The sequence below is a fragment of the Benincasa hispida genome, chromosome 3 (genome assembly GCF_009727055.1).
Source record: "Benincasa hispida cultivar B227 chromosome 3, ASM972705v1, whole genome shotgun sequence".
NCBI lineage: Eukaryota > Viridiplantae > Streptophyta > Magnoliopsida > Cucurbitales > Cucurbitaceae > Benincasa > Benincasa hispida.
The window spans coordinates 64,960,252-64,966,251 of record NC_052351.1 but is presented as its reverse complement, the minus strand read 5'-3'; positions in this window follow the sequence as shown (position 1 = coordinate 64,966,251).

Here is a 6,000-nt window from a genome sequence, read left to right as displayed (position 1 = left end):
TCATAATATTTACAGACCGTTTTATTTAAGTAAAGTTTATTTACAGGCACCTCTTTTTTCCACTGCTATTCTAATATCAAAAGTCCTTCCATGCTTGATCCCTCTTGAACCACTGGCAGAACTATTTGTTGGGCAGTCTTTACAGTGATACCCAGGTTGTTCACACTTTAGGCACAACCCCTCTCTTCCCTCTTGATTCTTTTGACGACTTCTATGACATCTACGGTAGGGAAAATCCTTACTAGGGTAGAGTGCTGTTTCCATATGGCTGAGGAAACAGAAGAACTCTGGGCATTGCTTCCCTTGATGCCCCATTCATCTGCATATATAACATTTATCTCTTCCTTTCAAGCATTCCCCTGGATGGTACTTCCCACATCTCTCATAGAGAGGGTTCCTTTCTTGGCTTGATCTCATCTAGCTAGCAATTATTTCAACAAACAAACACAGAATGTCAAAATATACTTTATTTATCATAATGTAAATAAAACATATTTACAAGAAAGTAATTAAACATGTATAAATAGAAATAGTGTGCATCTCCCTATGTTTTCAAGGCTTTTCGCTTCCTTTTGTCCTTTTTTCCCGTCTGAGTGCAGTTCCATTTGTAATGACCAGATTCTCTACAATTGTAGCACACATTCACACCTCCATAGCAGCGCCCAAAGTGATACCTCCTACAGTTCGAACACCATGGCCTTTGGGTACTTACTATGGATTCATTGGAAATGTGCACCTCTTCCTGTATAGGTTCCATCTTTGTCTTTGTCTTTTGCTTCCCAGAAGTGGTCTCTATTACCGACATGCTTAAAGATAAACAAACGAGAGACTGAGTAAACATACCAGTTGAAGACTGTCTTCACTTGAAAAAATGCTCTCTCCACGGACGAACTCCTCTCGCTCTCGGTAGAACAACAAGCAATCGTTCAGCAACACCCCATCGTCTACCACAAATGGCTTCGCACGAATAGCAAGAAAAAGGGTATGACACCACCACTTGGAGCCCTTAGTATTCTCAGAGTGAGAATCCAAAGTGTGGACTCTATTCGGATTTGGTAGAGGTGGGGAGGAAAAGAGATCGTGTACTACGATCAAACAAGTGGAAGAAGGCAACGACTATCATATAGCCAGGGTGCTTAATCGTTTAGGCAAGGTACATGATCGTGAAGGAAAAAGCTAGGCGATCGTCTACACAGTCGTTTAGAACAACTCAGGCGCTAAGTGATCATTTAGTGAAACGTAAGCGATCGTTTAGAGAAGCGCGCGTACGGTTGAGCGATCGTTTAGCAAAAGTTGCACTATCGTATAGGCTTTCAATTACTAAGTGATTGATTGCTAACCACACTGTGAGCTAATTATCGCATTCTTTGCAAAATGAAAACAATTTTCATTTTATCTTTAGTTTTGAAAACCGAATTGAACTTCCCACTAACGTATGGTTACGGAGAAAACGTCGGGCAATTATCCCATAATTGTTCAATTAATAAAATAATAAATATAATCATATTATATTCATAACCTATAGTTTGATATCATATATCAACCATAGCGTTTTCTCCTCTACTTGATATAAATCATATTTATATCCAATTTCCTCCAAATTAATGTATCTCATACATTTAGTTAATCATATCATATATAATTAACCAGTTCAAATATATCATATATAATCGAACTTCCTCTTGTCAATTTGAATATATCAAACTGACCCAAAAACTGATTCTCAACTTTTATCCAAGCTACCAAGGGGACCTTATGAACTTATGGTTCAAAGCTCCAACGGTACGTGAATAGCTGACTAAATTCTTTAACCACAAGATCCACCATCCGTTAACTTCCTGGCATTTGACTAAAATCCGAAAGCTGAACTCTTCTTACCAGAGATATATTTATGTGTCCATCGGATATAACCAATCATCAGTTCAATAATCCTTCACAGATGCTCGTAAGTACAGCTGGGCCAATTTACCGTTTTTCCCCTGCAGTTACATCTTACTCCTTAAGTACCATTGATCCCTCTAATGAACAATACAACATAGTCCAACTATGTGTGAACACCTCCGGGTAATGAGAAGGTGTGTGGTGCCACATCGTTCAAGCCCCGAGATTAGTTCTTAAGGGAGCAATCTATCTACTTACCCCTGCATCAGGAAATGAGTGAATTCCATCTTGTGTAGCTGAGTTTCCAGCTCCCAAATTAGACGAATCTCCAAAGTGGTAGGTTTGAGTCAGTGACTTGGCCACTCTTACCCATGCAAATCAAAGGACCGCCCTCAATAGCAGAAGTTCCCAACTCACTCAGGATTGAGGTAATGTTACCTATGGTCATCTTAGTGAAGTGAAGTCTCTGTATGAACGATGTTATATAACGAGATGTTAACACTTCGTGGTTAGGCCTTATACAATTTTTGTATAGGACGCCCCCGCTTGCATGTCCCCACATGAATGATCAGGATCAGACCATCTGTGGCAAGTCACAACACTTTTAACCATTCAACAAAGTGGGTCGCATCTGTAGCATTACCAGTATAAGTTTCCTTCCTATATCCATATACTACACCATTTTGGTTATCACTTAAGACATGATCCAATTGTATGTCACCATATACATGCTTAAGTTACATAATGACAACTAGGGATTTTAGTTTATTGGTTTGTGGTAAAGCAAATAAAAACATTCAATGTGCAAAGTCAATAAGTGAAATAAATATCATATATTATACATCACAAGGGTTCATACAAACGATTTACAAACTACAAGACACGAGACTTTAGGACATCATCCCCAACAATCTCCCACTTGTCCTAAAGTGAGTGGGGTGTACAAAAACTAGTACAAAACAATAAACTAGGGCACTAAGGCCAAGTACAAGAAAATATCCCACTTGTCCTAGTCCAACCGCGGGCGGTCCCATAGACCCATACTCTAAAGGTGACCCTCAAACACTATAGTCGCGAGAGCCTTCGTAAACGGGTCAGCAATGTTGTGCTCCGAAGCAATCTTCATGTCGATCACGTTCCCTCGATGCACTATCTCTCAAATTACGTGATACTTCTGCTCTATGTGTTTGTCGCGCCTGTGACTCCTTGGCTCCTTAGAGTTCGCCACAGCATCACTATTGTCACAATAGAGAGCGATGGGCCTAGACATATCTGGAACAACTTCCAGCTCTGTCAGAAACTTCCTGAGCTACACAGCCTTCATAGCAGCTTCGCAAGCCGCTACGTACTCGACCTCTATCGTGGGGTCAATGATGTACCCTACTTAGTGCTTCGTCACACTACAGGTCCTCTGTTAAGAGTAAAAACTGACCTTAAAGTGGACTTGCGAGAGTTCTTATCAGTCTTAAAGTTGGAATCTGTGTATCCAGTAGGGATCAAATCCCTAGATCCATACACGAGCATGTAGTCCCTGGTTCTCCCAAGATACTTGAGGATGTTCTTAACTGCGGTCAAGTGACCCTAGCCTGGGTTAGACTGATACCTACTAACTATTCCCACAGCGTAGCAGATGTCTGGCTTAGTACAGAGCATCGCGTACATCAAACTGCCAACGGCAGATGCTTATAGGACCCATCTCATTTCCTCAACCTCTTGAGGCGTCTTAGGACACATGTTCTTAGACAAAGTGACTCCATGCCTGAACGGCAGTAGGGCCCTTTTGGAGTCGTACATCGAGTTCTTGAGCAATATCTTGTCAATGTTCGATACTTGAGATAGTGCTAGCACTTTGTTCTTACGATACCAAAAGATCTGTATACCCAAAACAAATTGAGTCCTCTCAAATCTTTCATTTGGAATTGGGTCGCTAGCCAGTTCTTAACTGTAGTCAATAGACCTATATCACTCCCAATGTGTAGGATATCGTCTACATACAACACTATGAAAACTATTGAATCGTTAAGAGCTTCTTGTATACACAAGGTTCATCAACGTTTTGGTCAAAGACAAACGATTTGATCGCAGTATCAAACTGAATGTTCCAAGATCAGGACACCTATTTTAGCCCATAAATGGACCGATTTAGTTTGCAAACCTTTTACTCTTGAACTTGGGCAATGAATCCCTCGGGCTGCACCATGTAAATGGTCTCCTCAAGATTGCCATTTAGAAAGTTTGTCTTGACATCCATTTTTCTAATCTTATAATTATAATAAGCAGCAATGGGTAGGAGGATGCGGATCGACTTTAACATGGCAACAAGTGAGAAAGTCTCCTCATAGTCGACTCCCTCTACTTGGGTATAACCCTTGGCCATAAGTCGAGCCTTGAAGGTTTGCACCTTCCCAACAGCACCCCGTTTGCGCTTGTATATCCATTTACAACCTATAGATCTTACCTCATCAGGCTGATCTACAAGATCCCATACTGAGTTGAAGTACATCAACTCCATCTCGAGATCCATGGCTTTGACCCATTCATCCCGGTCAATATCCTCCATTGCCTTCTGATAAGACAACAGATCCTCAATGTTGCCATCTGTTATAATAGCTAGGATTTTTGTGAAACCCAGATAGCGAACGTGCGAATTTGCAACCCTCCCACTGCGTCGAGGTTCTCTCAACTCTTGAGATGGAACCGACCTACTAGATGAATTGTCATCAACAACTATGGCTGGTGAAGCAGGCCCTTCAACAACTCTTGTTGAGGTTGCCCAACACATAACCTCGATCGTGTTTTCAACTTCTTGGGATTTGCCTCAAGAACATGTGTTGGGCAACCCCATATGCGGAAGTGATGTAAACTAGCTTTATGCCCGTTCCACAACTTCAGAGGTGTTCCCGCAACACTCTTGAAAGGAACATGGTTGAGTATATACCATAATCTCCACTGCGAAACCCCAAAATGAGTCCGATAAGAAAGCATAACTCATCATCAAATGAACCATGTCCAACAAGGTTATGTTTCTCCTCTCCACTACACCATTCTGCTGAGGTGTACCTGGCGCTGAGAGTTGGGAAACAATTCCATGTTCTATCAAATAGTCCTGGAACCTCGAATCCAAAAACTCTCCACCTCGATCTGATCGAAGTGTTTTAATCATTCTATCCAATGCATTTTCAACTTCAGCCTTGAACTCTTTGAACTTTTCAAAGGATTCAAACTCTTATTGCATTAGATAAACATACCATACCTAAAGTAATCATCAGTAAACTGATAAATACTCATAGCCACCTCGGGCTCGCACATTCATAGAACCACAGAGGTCAGAATGTACTAACTCAAGAAGCTCTTTGGCTCGATAACCTTGTCTAGTAAAAGGCCTTTTAGTCATCTTACCCTCAAGGTAAGATTCGCACAATGGTAAAGAATTTTCTTCTAACTCACTTAGAAGGTCATTCTTCACCAATCTCTCAATCCTATTTAGATTGATGTGCCTTAATCGAAGATGCCAAAGTTGGGCATTTTCTTTTGGAGAAATTCGTTGATGCTTAGATTGAGTTACGGCAGATTTAAACAACTTTGTGTTATGGAAGGAACTTAAGGCTAACGGTCGTAGCACATACAAGTTATTTTTTAGTTTAGCTATACAAACTTCAACACCATCCTTATGAATAAACATTTTATCCACATTAAAAGAAAACATATATTTACATTGTAACATACACTTTATATAAATAAGGTTCCTTTTTAATTTAAGAACAACAAAAACATCTTTTAATACAAGAAACTTATTCTGTAAAGTTAACTCGATGCCTCCCACTACCACAGCTGAGACGACGTGCCCGGTGTCTACTCGCATCATCATCTCACCAGCCTTCAGTTGTCGCCAGGATCTAATCCCTTGAAAACAAGAATAAACGCAATTAGTGTGCCCGAATCAATTATCTAGGTAGAATCATCATTCTCCACTAAACATGTTTCCAGCATAAGTAAATCATATTTACCTTTGTCTGCCTTGGCCTTAGCCTTGGAAGCCTTTCTTTCCTTCAGCCAGCGAGGACAATTCCTCTTCTAGTGCCCGTCTTGGTTGTAGTGGAAACACTTTCCTTTTTCAAC